Raw genomic sequence first — 24,468 nt, 5'->3', positions numbered from 1 at the left:
TCTCAGTTTTATTTATAATTACATATTTTACTAGGCACAAGATGATTTGCATTTGATTTGTGCATTAATTGATTTATACATCTCTCTTGCATTTGTATTCAGGTGAACAGAACAGGAAGGCAGGCATGAATAACAAGCAGTGATGTAATCTTTCATTCATTAGCAAGACAATTTATTAACCACAACCTAGTTATAGAATATACCAGAAAACTATTTACAATATAGCCATAACCCCCAAATTAAGTATATACATAGTTTACCCTCTCAGGGGAGGAAACTTTCAGAATTTGCATGAGTAATTGCTGTGATTGCACATGCAGATGGCTGATTGTTTGCATATTCAGCTAATGTACATGTTCTTTGAAGATACAATTCTAAAACTTTGGCCCCTGCTGCTCTTTTGAAACAGTCGGTCTGTTTTTGGGCCTTACTGACTTGTTTTCATTAGGACACGAAATTGATTTTTGATTCAGGTGTTTCTTTGGTTTACTCCATCTCTTTATAAAGAATTTATGCAAAAGCCGAGGACCCAGTAGAAACCAAATAGTAGCTGGCAGTTTCCTTGTTTTAATTTTCCAAGCCTTTCCATGGAGTCCATTGTCCCGTGGAGCTGTCTCAGGAACACTCTCACTTTCTCTTATTACCTGCTGGCTCTCCCCTCCACCTAGTTGCAACTGATGGACAGCCTTGCCCTTGCATTTCCATCTAGGCCCAAGGAAATCCTTCTAACTACTTAGTTTATCTCTTCTCACACTGTGCCATGTGGCTGATGGGAGTCATTTCAAACCCATGGGATCACATCTTCAGTTCAGCCTGCCAGTATGTGCCCATCACTTTAACAAAATCTGTAACAGAACAAAGCCATTGAGGCCTCTTAGGCTGACACCCCAAATGTCTGCTATGGAGTCCTGAGGGACTCTCATTATTAAAATGAATCTTAAATACTTTCGCTAAATGTAATTTAAAACCTACATGAGACTGACAAGTACTTTCCAAAGTTCAGCACAGTGGTAACTGCAGGACCAATAATCCATGATCTCTTTCCTTCTTAGAAATTCTCCTCCGAGTTGCTATTCATTGAGCAAATAAAGGGCCCAAAGACTCCACTTGGTTTTCTCCACCACTCTCTACCCCATAGGGCATGTGTAGATGCAACAGGGGCCCTCAAATGAAGTGGTGGGTTTTAAAAAACACCACTTCAATTTAGGTCTGATTAAACCCTGTGTCATGGGCAGAGCCTCCTTTCCCAGGCTGCTCTCAGGCTACCTGCAGGGCTTCCTGCAGAGCCATGGAGCTGCACAGAGCCTAGTGATTTGCTCCACAGCTGCAGGGGCAGCAAAGGAGTTCTAGTTTGCTGTGCCCCAAGTCATTTAAGGTGCATTATGCTGCCAAATTTCCTACAGCGGCTAGAATTAATGTGCAATATGCTGCTGAGGCATGCAACCACCGACACCATTAAGCGGTGCAAAAGCATTTACCCCGCTTTAAAGTGTTGTGCACACATGCCTCTTGTTTCATCTACACATGGCCATAGATGCTGGTTTAGCCATCCAACGAGAACATTGGGCCAGATCTAATGCTGACCTTCAAAGGGAGACGTAGTTGTTTCAACCTCTCAGAATTGGGCCCATTTTTACCTTTAGAATTTTTTTGGCTACAAATCTCTGCACACTGCAGTTGGGAGTAACACTTTACCCGATTTAATTTAATTAATAGGCTGTTTTTCATAAAAATCTTTTCATTTCTGGGTTGAGGATACATCAAAGGTCATCATTCTGAGTAACAGCCTGTAGAGGGTTACAAAGCATTGAGAAAACTGGAAGAAAACTTCTGCAGCCCCAAGAACAATGTAAAAATATCTAAGGGCTTCTTTGCTCACGTGTGTGTGTGTGTGTGTGTGTGTGTGTGTGTGTGTATCTACTGACAAGATAATTGTGTAATCTCTGTGAACAGATCCTTTTCTCAGTCAATAGCATTATTTCTTTTAGCAATGACCCTCATGGATACTGAAATGTGGAGCACGTAGCCAGAGATTTAAATGAAGTTCTTAGACAAAGATCATGGTATCCCACTGGCAATGGAAAACAACAAGAACAGATTTTTTTGCAAAATTTGTAAGTGTTTCTTGTTCTTTCAGGGTATAACTACCATATTAGAAGCCTCAACTATTTATGCTTCACTTGCTTATCAATACTAACAGAGTACAGTTGTTGGCGGGAACAAAATTCATACTTAGATATTTACAGTACGATAATTAGGCTTTAATGTATCAGTGGCTTAGTTCTCACACCCTTGATATGATGTCAACTTGCATGACAGAATTAGAAACCATGACCTGAAGTTTTCAGAAATGAAACCAGTGACAGTTCTGTGGCACAATGAAACAGAAGAGCAGAAAAGGAAAATCCATTTGAGGTAAAGTAACATGTATGTCCTTTTCCAGGTCCCAATTTCTGGCATTTTGTCCCTCTGACTGATTGTTGATTTATAAATCCAGAAAATCTGTAAAGCCAGAAAAAATAACCTTATTCCTCAAGTAATACTAATGAAAACTCAAAAAATAGTCTATCAGGGTAAACCTAACCTTTTAGTGTTCTGTTTTTGCCCACATACAATGCACATTCCACATGAATAGTCCAGTAGATTTCAGTGAGACTACACAAGCAGTGAGGATAGAATTAGGCCGTGAATTACTTTTGTTAATTAAGAAAGGGGAAGGGGGCAAAATTAGCTTTTAAAAAGGGGAAAAAAATCATGCAATGATTTATTTAATATTTTTGACAAGATATTGTACTTCATAGGGAAAGATGCACGCCACTCAGAATACTTTGAAATGGTTATGGTTGGGTTAAAGAGAGAAGGGCACTCACTTTTCTTTGAAGATTTAATTTCCTGAAGACTGCTAAAGTGTACTTCAGACTGGTGACAGAAAACAAGATTCCCAAAGGGAAGCTTTTTTTTATTTTTATTTTTTTCAGAAGAGCTTGAAGACACAATTTAAGACTAATGAACATCTCTTGGATTTCACAGAAGATCTTTAGAATCTAACATGTCATCATGTAGTAGCAACATCACTAAAAACATGCTATCTTGACATGAAAGCTTGTATTATTTTAAAATACTCCTGTAGGTCTTAACTCTGGCCATAAACAATCCTTCATCATAAAGTACACAGCTTTTGAAATGCAAAAATAATCTGTTTCTCAGGATACAGAGAGCAGAATAGTATAGGCATCCTCCAGATACCATTGATAATGAACATGATTTTAAGAAATGCTAGCCAGAGACAAATCTTTTATTATATGTAGTCACCTAAGAGCTGTAAGCAAGCTGTTAATACCTGCTCTTAGTATAATGAATTAGAAAAGATCATTACACCAGATCATTTTATTATAGCTATGGAAATTTTGCTGCTGCATTTCATTTCAATAGTTTGATGAAAATATTAGATCTTCAGGACTTTTTTTTTATGGAAAGAGATTAACAAAATCAAAACTGAACATGGATATAAGTATGAAGTCAGAGATCCTAGGGTCTGATTTTGCATGACTCAAGCTCCTTCAGTTTCCATTTCATCAATGGGAGATTGGTATACAATTTGTCAAGTTGGACCCAGAAGTGGATCTAGGATTTTGAAAAAGCAGGTGTGGTGGACAGCTTATTACTTTGGGGAATGCAACCAGCAGAGAATGCACTGTGTGTGTGCTACACTGTGAAAGGCGGGTGCAAACACACCACTGTACGCGCATCCAGGATCTGTCCCTGAACAGACCCGTCATTTGGAGAATCTGAATAAAACCACTGCAAAGTTCTTGGGGCCCAGCTTAGCTGTTTCTACAGTCACCTGCAGCCCAGCCTGTATATTTTATTTTCCCCATCAGTACTGTAGGTTCACTGGGCACCTCTCCCACTCCCCCCCCCCTTTATTTACTGTATTTACTCAAATCCAAGACAAAGTTTTCCCCTCCATTTTTAAAAAGTCTTTGCCTCCATTTTTTTGTGCAGGGACCGGGACTCGCCCACCAAGATTTGGGACAGGCTCAGGAGAGACTCTGCCAGGCCTAGGGTCAAGGAGGACTGAGTTAGAGAACTTCTGGAGGGACTGGACATGTTCAAATCTGCAGGTCCAGATGCTCTCCACCCCAGGGCATTGAGGGAATTGGCAGGGATTATTGCAGGGCCCTTGGCACTGCTTTACGAGGACTCGTGGTGCTCTGGCCAGGTGATGGATGACTGGGAGAAAGCCCATGTGGTCCCCATCTTCAAGAAAAGGGAGGAGGGAGGACCAGGGCAACTATAGGCCTGTTAGTCTTACTTCGATCCCGAGGAAGCTCTTGGAGAAGATTATCAAGGAGCACATCTGTGAAGGGCCAGCAAAAGGGATGATGCTCAGGGGCAACCAGCATGGATTCATTTGGGGCAGGTCCTGTCAGACCAACCTGATTGCCTTCTACAATCAGGTCACAAAATCACTGTATGCAGGTGTCACGGTGGATGTAGTCTTTCTGGACTTCAGGAAGGCCTTTGACACTGTCTCCCACCCCATCCTCATTAAAAAGTTAGGCAACTGTGGCATTGATGCCTACACAGTCAGATGGATAGCAAATTGGCTGAGGGGCTGCACTCAGAGAGTGGTGGTGGACGGGTCATATTCCACCTGGAGGGATGTGAGCAGTGGAGTCCCCCAGGGCTCAGTCCTTGGGCCTGCACTGTTCAATTTCTTTTTTAGTGACTTGGACGAGGGGGTTTAAAGCACCCTGTTTAAATTTGCAGATGACACCAAGATTTGGGGTGAGGTGGGCACGCTAGAAGGGAGGGACAGAATACAGCTGGACCTGGACAGGTTACAGGGGTGGGCAAATGAGAATAGGATGGGATTCAATACTGACAAGTGCAGGGTACTGCACTTGAGCAGTAAGAACCAGCAGCAGACCTGTAGGCTGGGGAACTCTTCTTGAAAGCACAGTGACAGAAAGAGATCTTGGAGTCATTATCGATTCCAAGCTGAACATAGGCTGCCAATGCGAGGACACGGTCAGTAGGGCTAACCACACCTTATTGTGCATCCACAGATTCATCACAAGCAGGGCCAAGGAGGTGATCCTCCCCCTCTATGAGACACTGGTCAGGCTGCAGTTGGAATACTGCATCCAGTTCTGGGCACCTCACTTCAGGAGGGATGTGGACAGCATTGACAGGGTCCAAAGGAGGGCCACTCACATGATCCAGGGACAGCAGGGCAGACCCTACAAGGAGAGGCTATGGGACCTTAACCTGTTCAGTCTTCACAAGAGAAGGCTGAGAAAGGACCTGGTGGCTGTCTATAAACTTACTAGGGGGGACCAGCAGGGAATGGAAGAAACCTTGCTCCCCTGAGTGCCTCACGGAGTAACAAGGAATAACAGCCATAAGTTGTTAGAGAGTAGGTTCAGACTGGACATTAGAAGGCACTACTTCAGAGTCAGGGCAGCTAGGATCTGGAACCAACTTCCAAGGGAAGTTGTGCTGGCTCCTACCTTGGGGGTCTTTAAGAGGAAGCTTGATGATTACCTAGCTGGGGTCACTGAAGCCCAGTTTTCTCTCCTGCCCAGGGCAGGAGGTCGAACTAGAAGATCTGCAAGGTCCCTCAAGACCCTATATCTATGAATCTATGAAGGGAATCCCACCCCCCATGCTGTATTTGAGACAAGTTGGGAGAGAGGGACAGGTGGTTGCTACAGTTCTGACTCTGGCCAGACCCGGGGCTTGGGGTTAGAGTTGGAGTCACAGCCCCTTCCCTATCACTTCCGTCTTGCCTTTGCCACCAGTTACCCTCTGGATGCATCCCTTGCCTGAGGCACAAAGGACATGGTTACTCCATCCCCTGGCTAACCATGCTACAATGGCAGCAGTTGTAGCAGCTCTGGCCCTGGATGGGGCTGCAGCCAGAGCTGACACTACTATAACCACTGCCACATGGCCAGGTGAAGGCTGGAAGAACCATGTGCTCCTTGCTCCAAGACAGAGGCAGAGCAGGACTGGAAAGAAATCAGCAATGAGGGGGAGGAGAGGGGAGGAGAGCAGGTGGCAAGGTGGAGCAAGAGGTGGCAGTAGGGGAGGGGGGCAGAGGTGGCAAGGGGACAGACAGAAGGCAGGCCAAGCAACAGAAGGGGGCAGATGCCAGGGGGTGCAAGCACTACAGAATGGGGCAAATGATCGGGATGGGGGGCAAGGTTCAGGCCACTTGACTCCCTTGGCACCGGCTGTCCTACCACCTGACCCATTACAGCAGTGGGGAGATGAATTTCAGACAACCCACTAATGATGAGATTCTGTACATGGAAAATTAGAATCAGGTCACAAAATCCAAAAGTAATCTTGGATCCAGATAAACGTGATAGTTGCTAATGTCTGCACCTCCAGTATAATTGTATCAGGTTAGTGGTCTTTTGTATATTTTGTTGATACCCTGGATTCTAACACAGCATTTCTCAGCCCGTGGGTCGCAACCCAAAAGTGGGTCACAAGAATATATGAAAGGGTTGCAAACACTCTTTAAAAATGGATCAACAAACCTTAAACATCGATTCTCCTTTAAAGGAGAAAAACGTGGGAAATGGTGGCTTTTCCCTTGCATGTTGGCAGAGTACCAGCCTGCAAGGGGCTGCTTGGGGCCCCCCATGCCCCACACACTGGGGAGCAGTGGGTCCGGAGTCAGGGGCACTCAGTCAGCACCTGCCATTTACATTATTGCCTATTTACATTAAGGCATGCACAAGGGCATCTTTATATTAATGCTGGTATGCTGATGCAATCCCCTTCAGTAAACACAGCGGGCTAGCACAAAAAAGGCTTACCTTGCTGCTATTTACTTTGGTAGATTACCAGATTCACCAGATTTGGTAGATAACCAGAACACTCAATTCATTTTTTATTAGTAGCCTACCACATTCTTTGGTAGATTGCGCAGCATATCTTGGATTAGTGTACTGCAGCTACACCAGGAATTTATGACCATTTTACCATAGTTGTGTTAACAACATTAGTGTGAAAGTTCTTAATGTAGAACATTCTTAATGGCACAATATTCTGTACACCTGTAACCACTTCCCAATCTTTTTGCTCAAATTCACACAAATTTATTTGATGGACAGATTAGAAACAAAACCTATAAAAAGCATATAATCTATCATGTATGAAAATACTGTATAGTGGGCATGCTCATATAAAAGAGGACAATCATGAGGATTCTGTTATTTATGGATCCTCATTATACACAACCAAAGACTGCAGAATTCAATTTGTCTTGAATCCCAGGACAAACCATCACTAAATTAACAGTGTGTCCCATATAGCAGTCCATGCTTCTAAACACAAGGGATAGTTTTGTCTGAATGAGAACTGGAGGATTAAATCCTATGTGAACACTGCTATCATCTTCTGTCCCTACCTTAAAACACAAATTAAGAATGCACAATAGACTCAGCAAAAGCAGACTTGTATTAACAAACCCAAGAATACATAGCAGCAGCCTATATAATAGATATGTCAAATATGTTCAGGTATCATTTTTCACATCTTCCTTTATGTGTTCCTTCTGAAAATCAACCAAAACACAGTATCATTTCATACCTGATGTGAGATACCCCTGTTGACCTTGCTTCACCAATTTCTTAATATTTAAGATGACAGATGGAGTGTTGGGATTTAAACAAGATATCAACCTTCTGTTCTCATATGAATAGCTCAGCCCTTATCAAGTAAGCTATAGGGGCAACACTGTCCTAGGTGGCTATTCAGAGTTATATTTTTATCAGGTCATCATAGAATAGCAAAACCATTCATACCAGCCCCTGAACATGACTGTTTGAGTCATCATCCTCTGAAAAGATTCACATCAACCAATTAGTGCCTGATCACAAGTGTTTTAGTGATACCAGTGCTGATCACAGGTTATCGGCATGTTCACAAATGGCCAGTTTGTGAGTACTGTACTGCCATTAGTAAACTACTGGAATGAGTATGCTGCTAAAATCACTTAGGATATTTAAACAATAAAACACTGTTTTAAACAATACAATACTATTTCAACAAGAAATGAAGCTCCAGAATCAGGCCAGTGATTGTTTGAATGGGATGAAAATAAAGATTGTCTTCCTAGGGATAGAGAAAACCTAAATAAGCTTTTGTTTAAGGTGAGTAAACTAGAATTTCAGCAACAATTTCCTGAAGCTTGCATCCCAGTAGAAAATTCTATCACATTCCAAATGTATCCTTAATGCTGCTCTTTGATGTCTCTTTGAACAGACAGCTAGGCAAGAGCCCCTTTTGTTATCATTCATCATATTCAAAATGTTCCAGGTGTCATGCAAAACATACAGAAGCACATAGTCAGCTATTTGGCTTCTAATAAATGACTGTAATTCCGATATTTATGAAGGCTCTATGACATAACGGGAAGGAGCTTATTAAAACAATAGCTGGAGAGAGATAAAGTGGTTGGCAGCAAGTGAGCTCGCTCTCTCCTGCCCCTCCCCTGCCCGTTTCCGCTTTCCCTTGCTGCTCATAAGATGAGTGCCGAAAGGGACGAGTATAAAGTAGAGCAAGAAAGCTTCCTAAGTAAGGAATGTGAGATCAGCACAAGTCTAGGGGCAGGGATTTAATTCAAGGCTCCTTTTGTTGATAGCTGCTCACAGTACACTTTGAGCCTTCCGTAACTTCATGCCTGTCATCACTCCTTTAACAAGATTGCAGAGCTTTAAGTAGAGACAGACATCAAGCTTTAATAGCATCACAGCATGTAGATTAAAACACCTAACTCTTAATTTTTACTCAATTGTTACACCTACATTTTTTGCCTACACAAGTGCAGCAGTCCCTTTCACTGAGTGTACAGATCATGCATGCCCTTGCTTCTTCTGTATGTCCATGGGGTGGAGGAGGAAGGGTTGTGAAGAAGTTCATGCTTCTCCTGTTATTCTGATAGACTATTGAAACTCATAAGAAGGGTAGAATGGATTTATTTACATGGTAAACACTAATAAATTTTAGAAATTTAGGACTAGATTGTCATTTTTTACCCCTGTAAATGGAAAGTCCAAAGGATCTACAGCTTTTTGATCACTGAAGATGGGTAGAACATATCTGGTGTTTCCCTCTTCCCAAAGATCATATAGAAGCCCTTCTCATGGGGACAAAATATGTAAGAGAGAGGAAAAGTTGGGCCAGAAGAACAAGGTCTTTCTGTTATACTCAAAATGTACTGACAAAAAAATACCAGCATTAACTATTGTATGAACATCTTGTGAAGTGGGGAATTCCTGAGGGGATTCAAAGAGCAGAAATCAGTATCCTGACAATACAGCTGTCCTGCATGTGTCATGGAAGCAGTGAAGAAGCGCAGAGACTTGGCTCAACCAGCTTCAGTCTCTGGTATTGCCACTTACATCTCTGTATACTGAGAGCTCAGTTCAGCTTGTTCCCTTAATTTATGCCAACAAGACAAATCCTGCCTCCTCCAGGGCATAATCTTGTGGGAAACCTGAAGAGAAGACTATGTTTTTTGCTTTGTTTTGTTTTTTAGTAAGACCTTTGGTTAATCGTCTTCTTGTTTTCTAAGTAAATATTCCTTGGAGAGGAAAACCATAGAAGGCATGCAAAAGCTCAATGCCAGCTTTTATCTACCTTCTTTTCTCAGTTGCTCCTAGTTTATTAAGCAACTTTGTACTGAAGTTCTATATATTTGGCCGTGGCTCAGAGGCAATTTATTTTTCCCTCAAATGTTTGACAAAAATTGGTTAAGCTATTTTTGAGTGATCAGAGTATGAAAAGATTTCACTTTTGAGATCATAGCGTTCAACAATAGTGGAAACTAGACATGTCACACTTAAACTTAATTGACTGGCAAAAAAAAATGAAGCAAATGAATTTAATAATTATAACTATATGGCCACATTTACATTAAGTTTGATCACACATGCATTTCATGATATTTTCCATCTGATTTATGCAGTGTTTAATACATTGGACACATACTGAACCATTTTAGTTTAATTCCTAAGGCTTAAGAATTTGGGTTCAATTCTGCACACACTGAAGTATATGAGAATATATGATATCAGATTTACCCAAAGAACCTTGCCTGCCTATGTCCTTAGAACAAAACAACTACAACCTATACCCTTCATTTCTTTCTACTTTTATGTGAATTATACTTTCTTCCTGCACCATAATGAGAAGAACTAAAGGCAGATTTTCAATTTAAAAAATTGATCAATCAAACCCATAAATGTCAGAAAATTCTCAAAATAAGGCATTGTTATTTTGAATTACACATACATGTAGTTTATTGTATAAAATTAAAAAGCCCAGCAAGGTGCAGCTGAATTAGCGTTGTTCTAAAATCTATAGCTCTGCATTTTATGACATCTACTTCTACTTTCTAAATCTTAATATCATAATAGTGATGCTGGCAGTAAATTTTAATCTTGTAATGCATTAGGATGTATATGAATAATACCATACACATTATTTAATAGCAGTATCTATTTTTTTCTTAACTAATGTAGACTTCCATCTAAAAATAGTTTTCTTATTCCAATTGCTTCTTGTTTAACTCTGTAGGCAAACACAAATTCAGTTGTGTCGGCGTAAACGAGAAATATCATTTTGGCTACACATGCCCTAAGGCTACTTACGTGAAAAAAAAGTCCAGTGCTTTACTCTCAGCTTTGTGTGCCCCTGCACCAACTGCAGAGCATGCCCAAAAGAGGCATCTCATTAGTTTGACCTGCTTCACCCAATATCTGTATAGATCGGGTTCTTCAGCCAGGGTTTTTTGGCACTTTTATCTAATAGCTGATTGAATCAGCTTTAAAGAGATCATTAAAGACCATTAAAAACGATCAAAAAATCATTAAAAAGCATGGATTTACTTAATATGTATTATACTAAGAAAGTGAATCTGTTAGTATTTATATTGAATAATATAAGGGTGATGTCCAATTTCCTATATACAGGCTAAACAATAATTCTGGATTTGAGGTAGTGTCATGCCTTAAGACAGTCTTGTAGGACAATTCACCTGAATTTAATTTAAGCTTCACTGTACTATATTTTTTCCCTGAGGTGCTTGGTTAATACCCACAATGGGAGTCAAAAAGACACCTAATTTAATTTGGATAAGAAGATACATGAAGAAGGTGGATGCATTTGAAAATGATCTTTATTGGAATTTAGTAACATTTGCTATCTGTCAACAAGAAACTGCATTAATTTATGGACACCTTAGGCTAGAATGCTTGAGACATGGCAGTGTGCTAAAGGATTGCCTGAAGGTGAAGATATGAAACATAACACAAATACGAAATTTCTCTTTAGCATGTGTCATTTACAGTGAAAAGCTCTAGAAAAGTCACTAGGAGATTTTTTGTTCTGAAATCTAGAGTCTTGATTAGGCAAGCAGAAGACATGTTCCAAAATAGTGTTCATTGTATGGCTAGGGATGGATGTATACAGGGATGACTGGCTGAATACCCCTAAATTGCAACCTCTTTCTGTATACAGAATCTAATTGTGTGAAGTAACTACTTCCCTCAATTCCCTTTGATCAGAATAGATCATCACAGGCACCACCACAGTAATTTCTGAGCATCTTTTGGGTATCTCTAAAGTATAAGAAGACAGGTTTATGAAAAAAGATGTGACATTTCCCCTTAGGTTGGTCCTATGCTTATGAATCATCACATGACAGCTCAAGGGCTACTAGGGCTGCTGTCACAGGCAGAAAAGGGGTGATATTTTTCTCTCCTACTTAAAAATTCACTTGTCTGCCCCTGGCCTAAAACCAGTTTTGATTTTGGGTACTTCAAGTACGCAAGAACTGTCAGTATTGGACCTATTTTGGTCACATTGATTTCTATATCTCTCTGCCCTTACTGTTTACTGACACTAATCCAACCCCATGAATACAGTAATGACAGTAAATGGTGGAAGGATAACAATGAAATTACAGTGTAGTTTATAAAAAATCCTTGGTAGACTTCTGAGTGTCTGAAAAGAATCTCAATTTAAAAGCCCAAAATGGAAGTATTCCTCTTCCCATTTTGAGGTTAAGCAACGTGAAGAAATTAAAAAGTTCAACTCTCGTTAAGAAATCATTGAGCCCTAGGGTCTCTTCTGGAAACAAGGCTAAGTAATTTAAAGAAATCTTTGCCTTATACAATAAAGATTAAAACAAGTGGTATGGGTAGAGAAGTTTGCAAGATCCTGGGGAGGGGTGTGATGGAGAAAGATTTCTTTTGAACTAGGTTGTGATTTTAAAGGCCAAAACCAAGCATGGGTCTGTATTGCAAGAAAATTAGCAAAACTCTTTCATGCTTTGGTTTCAAAGTGTTAGGGAGTTGCTACTATTACAGATAATGTTTTTGCCTTTAAACCCATAAGAATGACTGTGAAAGCAAGCAGAACTCATGACAGACCAGGGGGTTGAAGCAGAGGAACCCTCGCAGTGAAAGGAATCAAGGATTGTCTTTAGAACCCATGCTACCTGAGCAATCAGGTCAAACAAGTTCCCTGTAATGAAGATCCATCCATTACCATGACATGTGGGCTAGAGTTGTAGATCACTTTCATGGTCTCCAAAGAAGCTGAGCAGTTATCAGTAACGTTCAAAAATCCACTGGAAAGTCATTCATTTCACTTTATGGTCCTAATTAGCCATTTGTATAGTTCTATAATTAAATATGTTCCTTTCTCATCAAGTTTTTCACTTTAGTAATGATACCACTGTGCCACAAACAGGCCCCTTGCTGTTTGGTTTGGGACTTATTCATAGCATTTAATTGGTCACCCAGTGGTTAGCCAATAACCCCTTCTATGGGAAGCAACACTCTGAATGCTGTTAATGGGCTGGAGGCACAGTGATTGCCTCCTGGTACCCAGCAGTACTGGGAATAAAGCAATTTCCTCCACTGTGTTGTGTGCCCAATAGCTAATCCTCTCCACTCCTGAAATGCACACTATTTGGTTATAAGTATTTGTGCTGGCTTACTTACCGCTGGGTTGTTAATAGGCAGTGATTCTTCAATGCTCCTTCAGTGAAGTTACAGTCTGCTTCCTGACTGCTAATTAAAACAAGTTTGCACTCTAAGACTGCAACTAAAAGGTAGCAAGGTCATATTATTTAATGCAGTACCTTTTATTTAACACTGTTTATACAGCACTCATATGCATACATTGTATGAGCGAACCTGGCTATTATTGAACACTTCAAAATCACCAAGATAAGCCACTGACTAATCTGTTATCCTTTGAACTGTGATTGTTAAACTCTCCCTTTCAATGGGCTTATGCAGTTAAGATGTCACTTCTGTCTGCAGAATTCTGATGGTGTCGGTCTCAAATATATATAGAAAAAAATAATTCAAAAGAAATAGACAAAAAAGCATTCAAACCATAATATTAGTCATTGATCAACCTATTAGTTATTTTATTAAAATTGTCCTATATTAACTGGAATTTTAAAATGGCAAGATGAAGACAGCAAACTGATTCGTGGGTGGCAGAACTGGACAATACACATTATCATCTCCATAAAGATTATATGCAGAATTTGTTTAGATTTTTTATGTTACACTCCTCACCAGGACATGGGAGCACCTTCCACTTCCATACCAAGGGTCATGAAAATTATCTGTCATAAGCAGGTCTCCCTTCCTTTGATTTTTCCTCTTTTCATGGGCAAATCATTGTGTGGTGTCTTGTTTATTTTGATTTCTTCTCTCTCTTGCTTTCTTTTCTTTTTCAAATGGCTATTAGACCCAGACATAATCCTTAGCTAATTGTTCCTAAGGTTTATAGAAAAGCCAGAAATGCAAAGTGAAAAGAGCTATTCATCCGCTTTCAGTTCTTCATAGCTTTACATTATTTTAATTTATAAAAATAGAAACTCATTTTTCTATAGCATTCAGAACAATGTAGGAATCTACAGCTTTCAGATGACAACAGCATAACAGTTGCTGCAGCCTTAGCCAGGCAGATTCCATCAATATTTTTCATAAAATGCTGTGATTTGAACAGGAGTCCAATATTTCTGAAAAGCTAGATATTAAGAAATAAAAACAATTCTCCTCCTCCCATAGTAAGCAAACTTTCATTTGGGGTATACTGGCACAGCTTCATTGAGATCAAAGAATCTGTACCAATTTACATCATTAGAGATTTTGGGCCAAAATTCTCTGTATTTAATACCAATGTACAGCATAAACAAAACACAGGGATGGGAGGAAAGAAACTGAATGTCTTTTTCCCCCCTGAACTGTTGCTTTTCCTTTAAATCAGGCTTTACCTTAGAGTAAGAGTGACTTCACGCTAACTTCTCTCTCATCCAAAAGTTGTTCATTTAAAAGAAAACTTATGCTTCCAAATTAAAAAAAAAATGGAGCTATGTTTTAGACTCTAAAATTCAGTAAATAACTCATCAATATGAATAAAAAGTTATTGTGTATTTAGTAAGTTTGATATGAATATACAGCTGGATATATCAGTTTCTCTCATTTTAATATTTACTTACTTTCACATTTTTTTCCTTCATTCTCTTAATTTTTTTCTACTCTCCAGACCATGAAAGCTCAATAAAATGTAGTCCAGACATAGAACATATTGCCTGACTTTTGAGGCACAATGAAATACACTCATTTACCTCTCCCAGCTTTTGGTAAGGGTATATAACATCTAAGAAAATGTGTGCCTAAAATGGATTGACTGATATTTTGTGTCAGTCACACTGGTTTCTATTCTGTAAATATTTAGGCATGAGAGCAAGCTAACATACACTGAATTGCATTTGGCAGAACTATTCTAGTGCAAAGATTTACATGATCAGTACCTATACTTTCATAAGCTTGTGTACTCTACATCATATATAAATATCTAGAACTGGAGGAACAACATTTTTTAAATCATAGAAAAATAGGGTTGGAAAGCTTGCAGCAGGAAGAGCATTGCTGGAGGCAAGCAAGCAGTCAGACAAGCAGGCAGGCAGGCAGGCACCGATCCAAGGTGCTCAGTGGACCTGGAGATGAGGAGGTTCCAAAGAAGACTGGGCCTGCAGGCAACATGTACCCTGAGGGAGGAAGATTTTGTTTTAAGAAGCAGCTGGCTTTTTTTTTGGTGTTTTGGGGGTTTTTTTTTGCATTTTGGACTTGGCACTAGAGGACAAGATTGTGCCTAGAGAGGAGGAAGAGGCTATGAACAGGGGTGTTGGGATGCACTCCCCTGCTATTGAGACTAGAAGATAGTTCTAAACTGTGGGGCAGAGGCTGGCATTGTAAGACTTAATCCTGGGGGGGTGGGGGAGGGGTAGCATGCCATTGAGGCAAAGCTGAGACCCAGGAGCTAAGATCTTAATCAGCACACCAAAATGAAAGATGCAGCTAGAAAGAAAAAACCAGGGCAAGCTGCAATAGGGTGCCCTGACAAGCCCTCAGAAACTCATGGAAGCACTCCTTTAAAGGTGGAGGTGCTGAGGGAGGGCAAAGGACCCAGGTGGGGCTGGTCAAAAAGATGGGGTTACCTGTGAGGCTGCTACTGGCCCCAAGGAACCTTTCCTCTCAACAACAAACCATATCAAAGTTGTGGTAAGCAAAAGATGGGAGGTGAAGTGGGACCAAGAAGGAGTAGAACTGTGGTGCCTATCTGTCCTATATAAGGGACCCCAAAAGGTCATCTAGTCCAACCCTCTCTCAAAGCATCCCCAAATAGATCATCCTAGCCAAGGCTTTTTCTAGCAGGGTCTTAAAAACCTCCAAGGATAGAGATTTCACAAACTCTTTGGGTAACCTGTTCCAGTGTTTTACTACCCTCCTCATGAAAAAGTTTTGTCCTCATAAACTCCCCTTCTTACAACTTGAGACCATTGCTACATGTTTTATCATCTGCCACCACTGAGAACAGTTTAGTTCCATCCTCTTTGCAACCAAGGTACTTGAAGGTAGTTATTGAATTCCCACCCTGTCTTCTCTCCTCCAGATTAAATAACCCCATGTCCCTTAGCCTCTCCTTATAAGTCATGTGTCCCAGGCCTATACCCTTTTTCACTGCTTTCTGCTGGACTCTCTCCAATGTATCCTATCTGCAACCTTTCTGTCCTAAAGTATCCAAACAAAAAATGGATACAGTTTTTCCAGATGTGGCCTCACTAGTGCTGAATAGAGAGGAATAATCATTTCCCTTGATTGGCTGGCAACACTCCTAATAAAGCAGCCCAATATGCCATTAGCCTTCTCTGCAACAAGGGCACACTGTTGGCTCATATTAAACTTATTATTTGTTGTAACCCCCACATCCTTTTCTGCAGAGCTGCTGTTTAGCCAGACAGTCCCTGGACTGTTCTGGTACATGGGATTATTCCATTTTAAGTGCAGTACTCTGAACTTGTCCTTATTGAACTTCATAAGGTTTTATTTTGGTCCAGTCCTCCAATATGTCTAGGTCTCTGAATCCTCATTCTACCTTCCAGCACATCTACTACCTGCCCAGTTTGATGTCATCTGCAAACTTGCTGAGGGTGCATTACATCCCATTTTCTAGACTGTTGATGAAGATATTGAACAAAACTGGCCCCGGGATTGACCCCAGGGCACTTCACTTGATAACAGCTGCCAACTAGACATTGTGCCATTGATTACTACCCTTGCAGACCAATGATTCAGCCAGTTTTCTATCCACCTTACTGTCAGAGAATCATAAAAAAATTAGGGTTGGAAGGGACCTCAGGAAGTCATCTAGTCCAACTCCCTGCTTAAGTCAGGACTATCCTCAACTAGATCATCCTAGCCAAAGACTTGTCTAGCTGTGTCTTAAAAATATCCAAGGATGGAGAGTCCATCATCTCCTTGGGTAAACTGTTCCAGTATTTTACTACCCTCCTAGTAAGAAAATTCTTCCTAATACCTAACCTGAACTTCCCTTGCTGCAACTTGAGATTGTTGCTCATTGTTCTGTTGCCTGCCATGACTGAGAACAGTCTAGCTCCATCCTCTTTCAAACCTTCCTTCTGGTAGTTGAAAGCAGCTATAAAGTCCTCTCTTAATCTCCTCTTCTCTAGACTAAATAAGCCCAGGTCCCTCAGTCTTTCCTCATAGGTCTCACAGCCCTCCACCATTTTTGTTGCCCTCTTGCTGGACTCTCTACACTTTATCTACATCCTTTCTGTGTGGGGTGCCCAAAACTGAACACAGTACTCCAGATGTGGCCTCACCAGTGCTGAATAGAGGGGAATAATAATAATAATAATAATAATAATAATAATAACAACAATCCTGTGGTTGCATGGAATCTAATGCATGGAATTGTTCTGTCCTAAGTGCAGAACTTTGCACTTGTCCTTGTTGAACCTCATGAGATTCCTTTTGGCCCAATCCTCCAATTTGTCTAGGTCACTCTGAATACTAGTCCTACCCTCCAGTACTCCCCACATCTTGGTATCATCTGCAAACTTGCTGAGGGTGCACTCTATGCCATCTTACAGGTCGTTCATGAAGACATTGAACACAACCAATCCCAGGACTGACCCCTGGGGCACTCCACTTCATAACAGAAGCCAAATAGACATTGAACCATTAATTACTACCCTCTGAGCCTGATGCTTCAGCCAGGTTTCTATCCACCTTACAGCCCATTCATCCTTAGTTTACCTGCAAGAATGTTGTGGGAGACTAATTCAAAAGTCTTGCTAACATCAAGATATAACACATCCACTGGTCTCCCCACATCCACTGAGCCAGGACCTCATCATAGAATGCTATCAGGGTGGTCAGGCATGACTTGCCCTTGGTGAATCCATGCTGATTATTCCTAATCACATTTTTCTCCTCCAAGTGCTTAGAAATGGATTCCTTAAGGATCTGCTCCATGACCTTTCCAGGGACTGAGGTGAGGCTGACTGGGGTCTGTAGTTCCCTGGGTCTTCCTTTTTCCCTTTCTTAAATATGGGATCTGATCACCATGAGTTTGCAAAGATGATGGCCAATGGCTCTTCAGTCTCATCAGTCTTATCAACCAATTTACTCAGCACCCTCAGGTGCATCCTGTCCAGCTCCATGGACTTGTATATGTTCAGCTTTTCTAAATAGTCCTTAACCTGTTCTTTCACCACTGTTGGCTACTCACCTCTTCCCCAAACTATGCTGCCCAGTGCAGTAGTCTGGGAGCTGACCTTGCCTGTGAAGATTGAGGCAAAGAAGGCACTGAGCATTTCAGACTTTTCTGTATCGTGTCACAAGGTTGCCCCCCCCCCCTCCACATTCAATGAGGGACCCACACTTTCCCTAATCCTCCTCTCACTACTAACATACTTGTAGAAACTCTTCTTATTACTCTTCACATCCCTTGCTAGCTGCAACTCCAATTGTACTTTGGCCTTCCTGACTTCATTCCAGCATGCCTGAGCAATGCTGTTATATTCCTCCCTATTTATTTGTCCAAGTTTATACTCCTTATAAGCTTCCTTTTTGTAACTTAGTTTACTAAAGAGTTTTCTGCTAAGTGAAGCTGGTCCTCTGCCATGCTTGCTAGTCTTCCTGTGCATCAGGGCAGTTTGTTCTTGCGCTCTTGGTGAAGTTTCTTTAAACTATAGCCATCTGTCCTGGACTCTTCTTTCCCTCAGAATGGCTTCCCAGGGAATTCTATCCATAAGTTCCCTGAACAAGTCCAAGTCTTATTTTTTGAAGTCTGGGGTCTTTACTATGCTGCTTTTCACCCTTCCTTTCCTCAGGTTTAATATTTCCTTGATCCCAGGCCAAGCTATTCCTGTTGCAAACTTCACAGGCCCAGGCCCAGGCTCAAACTCACAAACTCTGGGTCTACACTTCTTCTCATAAGCATTAGAACCATGGAACATGGCAGTCCATTCATCCAGCTCGTATTTGCTTAGCTTGGTTGCAAGAACATTGTGGGAGACCGTATCAAAAGCCTTGCTAAAGTCAAGGTAAATCATGTTAACTGCTCTACCCACATCCACAGAGCCAGTCATCTCATCATAGAAGGCAATTAGGTTGGTCAGGCATGACATGCCCTTGATGAATCCATGCTGACTGTCCTTAAGCAGCCTCTTCACTTTCAAGCGCTTAGAGATGGATTCCTTAAGGACCTACTCCTTAATGCTTCCAAGGACTGAGGTGAGGCTGACTGTTCTGTAGTTCCCCGGATCCTCCTCCTTCTATATTTGCCCTTTTTCAGTTATGCAGGACCTCTCCCAATTGCCATGAGTTTTCAAAGATTATGACCAGTGGCTCTGCAAACCCATTATCCAACTCCCTCAGGACCCTTAGGTGCATTGCATCCTGCTCCATGGACTTGTACACATAACACTTTTCTAAGTAGTCATTAACTTGTTATTTCACTATTGTCAGCTGCTGACCTTCCCAAACTGTGATGCCAGGTACAATAGTCTTGGAGCTGAGCTTGCCTGTGAAGACTGAGATAAAAGAGGCATTGAGTACTTCAGCTTTTTTTTGCATCATCTGTCACTAGGTTGCCTCCCTCATTCAGTAAGGGACCCACACTTTTTCCCGATCTTTTTCTTGTTCACATACTTGTAGAGAGCCTTTAATGTTAGTCTGAAATAAAAAGTCAGTAAGAACCTAATAATTAACCTTATAGGATATAGCAAATAATGTGCATATAATGTGAATGGAGAATATATGATATGCAATGTTGTATTACGCATAATACATTATGTATTTTTTGGATGTGCACAACATTTATCTTTTTATATAAATCCATAATTCAGAGTGTAGAGCATCCACACGCATACACACATTATGATTAATATTTGTTTTACCATACAAGCCACAGTGCCCTGTTGTGTTGGGTACTGAAGCAACAGAAAACATTCCTGTTCCAAAGAGTTTGCAGGGTAAATACACAACACAGACAACAAATGTGGGGAAGGAAAAAGAAAGAACTATATAGTTTTTTTTTTCAACGTCACATAACTGCTTATGAGCAGGGCTAGCATTGGAACTCTGGTATCCTGATTCCCTAGATGGTGCCCATCCCTTATAACGCAATGCCTCTGAGAACTATAATTCACAAGATGCAAGGTCATGTTACTTGTGCTGTTTATTGCAATAGCAAAATTAGTCTTCTAAATAAATGTATCAGATAACCTCAACTTTTTTTTTAAGTGCCTGTGCTGGAGATCTTAGACTTTGTACTCATATGTGCAATACACAAACTAATTCAAAAAGAAAAATAGCGAGCTCCTGAAGATCCACCCCAAACCAAATCCATCACCTGGAAAAAAATACACCTATATCTTGGTCTAAAAACACCAAGGGTGCAAACAAACATTCTCTATACCTGGTCTAGGTTTAGACAGCTTTAAGTCACCTAAATGTAGACTGGGGGTGGCACGTGCAGCCATTCACTGCTGCTGGGAACAGCATGGGCAGGCTGAGGTAAGTAACTTGGGGAGGAGCTGATGTATCTAGTGGGGTAGTTTTGGTGGGTCCAGGTGGTATTGTCTGGATTGGTGTTGGGGGGCAGTTTGTGGGGGGCACTAAAATAGCTCAGTCATGGTTGGGAGGGGGGTGTAGGAACAGCACATCCAGAGGGCTGGGGTAAGTGGATGGGCTGTCCCATCACTGGCTGGGGCTGTGCTGTGAATCCATGCAGACATTCACTAAAGCAGGTTAACCCTTTCTTGATTTAAGTTAATGCACCTTCTGAGGTAAGCAAACTTAGATTAGGTGAGCCAATTTTTTGGTAGACTTAAACCCTCTGTGCATCTGTACAAGTGGACATTAGATTGCCTAACCCTGTTTAGGTTGATCTAAATGTAACACTTGTATGTATCCCCACAAGAACAAAATGTCATGCAATCACATAGGAATTGATCTAAAAGTCTAGGGAAGTCAGTCAGACTTCAGCATGGACTTTAACAGCCTTTGGATTGAAGGTTCTTATATAGTACTTTCCATTCATATATCTATAAAACCTGGGAGAGCATTATTACGTACATTTTGTAGGTGGAGAAACTAAAACATAGAGAAGAGCAGTAAACTGTAGGGCTTGATACAAAATCTGTATCTGCTGTGTTTCAGTCTACTGCCACAGGTGTTTTTTAAATCATCTTTTAAAAATAAATATTTTCTTTGGTAATTCATATCTACGCTTATTAAAAGAATTATTACAAATAAATATCGTTACATTAGATATAGTTATGCTGGAAGTTAACTGCTGCCACAAAACAGGTCCTTAGCCTACATATCCAGTTAAACCAATACATGCTTAGCATCCTTTGATTAGCCTAAAAAAAATGAGAAATTAAGCCCCATTTACTCTGTGAAAACTGGAAAAAAGAGTCTTTGCTCCAGAAGTGGCATTTAACCCAGACAGAATAAATCAAGTTTTCCTTGAACTGGCTGAAGATGGAAGGACTAAGAGGTTATTTTATGTTTTACATGTGAAAGAGGTAAAATATGCAGTAAACCAGTGAAGCAACTGGGAGCATGACTAAGTAAGAACAGAGAAAGAAGGGAGCTGTTTGGGCATGGTGCATGATAGGCTTGGGGATTTCTGAATCTGAATATGGAAACTGCCTGCTATTGCCATTTGTTCAGAAGAGTTGGATTTTGTCAACACTCTGTGTAAATGAACCAGATTGCAAAACAACACATTATCAGACACATATCAACAACTTGTACTTCTAATGCAAACTGTTTAGCAAAGCCCCAATTATTGGCAATGTGGACCAAAGTGGAAACAGCATTATCACCGCCTGATTGGAAGGGATCATCTAGTCTGCTATGCCTCATGTTTTAATTATTCCTAATTGATCCTTAATAAATGGATGTGAAGTCTATCCTTGTTCAGTTTCAATTAGCGCAATTTCACAACCTGTCTTTGCAGTAGAGCTTGGCTAATAAATTGATGAGTTCTGCTTTCTGCTTCTGTTTGAACACTTTAAGATTTTCTCATATGCTGCTTGAAACCTTTCCATATTTCTAGAAATATTCTTTGTAGATTCATCTGTGATCACTCCAATTGACATAGTGTTCAAGATGCATTGGTTAGTCTTGTCTGAATGCATAATATTTCATAATATAATTTCTCTTCTATAAAAGAGAGGGTGTGCAACTTGGTCACATTTTCCTTCAGCCATTCTTCCAAGTTCAATAGTAATTTCCATCTTTTCTACTATTACTTTTAGGTGACTTCCAAAGGAGAAAATTGGGCTCATGATCATGTTTGATCTTTTTGATATATAAAAAAGCCTTATAGAATTTTTTATTTGTTTGCATTTTCATGAAAAAAAAATTCCAAGATTGTAAACATTTGAGCAACTGAGAGGAGCAATTGAGGAGAAAATACTTTTAGCCAAACTGTGTGTGTGTGTTTGGGTGAGTGTGTGTTTGGGTGTGAGTGTTTCTTAGCTCTGGTTTACTTTCTATGACAAAATAACTTTTTAGAGAAAAGATGTTTTTGTTACACATCCAGCCCTTCTGCAAAACATATAATTAAGGTGTCACAGCTAACAATACATGTCTTTTAAGAAACCTAGCAAGTCCTCAAGCAGGTAAGTAATTTATACATGCCCACACAGAAACTTTGTGTCACACAAATATATATATATCATGTGTGCATACACACTCATGCACACACATTACAATTCTAGGTTTTTCCTCAGAAAAAAATTCCCCTAATATGAAATACTTCCTCATTTTTAACATTAACAGTCTCAAAGAATAATATTTAATAAATGAAAAAAAGCAAGACCATTGACACTAAATACACTCTTACTCTCCTACTTGGAGTGTTTCTTTACAATTCTATACCAAAGTTTCCCCACTAATTATTTACCTGGAATTAGTATATGTTTGAACACACTGGAAAACAGCAGGAGAGAGAGGAAATAAAGCCCCAGAGTTCACTAACTCCATTCCCTAGCTCAGTAGGAGCAACAGCAGGGGGCAGGGGAAAGTGACTGAAGCAGGGCAATAGAAACCATAGGAAGAGTGGATCTTATCAACACCTTTCCCCTTTCAAACAGCAGCTAGGGAAGGAAGTCAAAAACCAGAAGCAAGAGACGGGTGAGTTCAGAGCACCTACCCCAGCTGGTGGCAAGTGTTTTCTAGTGAAGGCATATAACACTTGGCAGCTACACAGGCACTAGGATTCAGGGATTGTTTTATTCCTCAATTAAAAAAAAAATCCAGGATAAGAAATAAAACAATTGTTTTTTTTTCCATTATTCCTTCTGATGAGAGGATGCGTTATGTTGACTTTTGTTATTCATTTGCATTGTAATATGCTTGCAAACCTTTGCTGAGCAGTGTCAGATATGGAAGTTTGCGACAGGTCACTTCCTTATTTCAATAATAGTTTCTGAAAAGATATTGAAGAGCTTTTCAATTTGTGTACACTTGCTGCTAACCCAAGGTCAGCTGCACCCATTGCTGATTTGTTTCCAGACAAAGGACTGTATTTAACCCTTACGTTGCACTTTCTGAGGGATGCAGTATAGCTGCCACAGGCAAACCTTGTTCAGTCTATTGAAAAAAAACAAAAAACCTACCTTCATTTAACCTTTTTCATGCAGAGTTTTATAGTACATCAAGTACAAGTAGTACAGTACAATAGACTAATTCAACAACACATATTTTATTATTACTTTTCTAACAACAATACCTTCACTGAATAAAAAATAATTCCCAATAAATTACAAGCGGCATTTCTATGAAGATAATGGATTTGAATAATATCAAACATTTCTAGCCTGAGAAACACAAGTAAGAGATTCAGGAATGAATTTCCTTTTTTTTTTTTATTATTGAGAAATAAGGAATCATTATTTCTGAATGACAGATTTTGTGGGGTTTATGAATTGCTTGTAGTGTAGCAGATAGTCATGTGTTATTAATTATAACATTAAAATGTACTTCTCCAAAAAGAGCCAATATAATTCTATTTTTTACCTGTACAGTCTAAACCGGTAGGATCAGCAAGACCTACTTTCTTTGAAAAAGCCTTCCCACCATACCCAGAACAAGGGGGAGCTGGAGAAGATGGAGGGGAAAGGGAGACAGAAAGAAGAAATGTATGTCTCAAGGATATAGCAAAGAAGGGGATCAACAGAAGAGTATATCTCTATATCAATATCTACACACAAATCTACTATCAAATTTAACTGGGACCAGGCAAATATACTTTATTTACTATGAACACATTGTAATGTCTGATGCTATGAGACCTCCAGAAAATAAAGACAACATCTTACAAATTCTGCTGCCTAGGGGTCTTGCATAGGTATAGGAGAAAAAAAAATGAGCCAGATTTGTTACTTGGTGGTTCCTTATTGTACAAGTTCTTTATTATAATACTAGGCATTGGTATTTTGGGAAGAAACGAGGATCATGCCTGCATGTTAAATTGTGTAGGGAATGTCATAACCACACAAAATATATAGGCATTGCCATTGTAGTA

General features: G+C 40.2%; 1 long non-coding RNA gene across 1 annotated transcript in view; it reads right to left on the bottom strand.

The window, feature by feature from the left end:
* Nucleotides 1–2,002: 2,002 nt before the first annotated feature.
* Nucleotides 2,003–24,468, bottom strand: part of LOC132249135 (uncharacterized) — a 40,341-nt gene continuing 17,875 nt past the window's right edge. Inside the window, exon 3 of the long non-coding RNA XR_009460539.1 lies at nucleotides 2,003–2,502. This is a non-coding gene — a long non-coding RNA (uncharacterized LOC132249135). The remainder of the gene's footprint in view (nucleotides 2,503–24,468) is intronic.

This window comes from Alligator mississippiensis, chromosome 3, assembly GCF_030867095.1.
Source record: "Alligator mississippiensis isolate rAllMis1 chromosome 3, rAllMis1, whole genome shotgun sequence".
Lineage (NCBI taxonomy): Eukaryota > Metazoa > Chordata > Crocodylia > Alligatoridae > Alligator > Alligator mississippiensis.
Note: the sequence above shows the minus strand (reverse complement) of the source record. Positions and strands in the feature narration are given on the sequence as shown.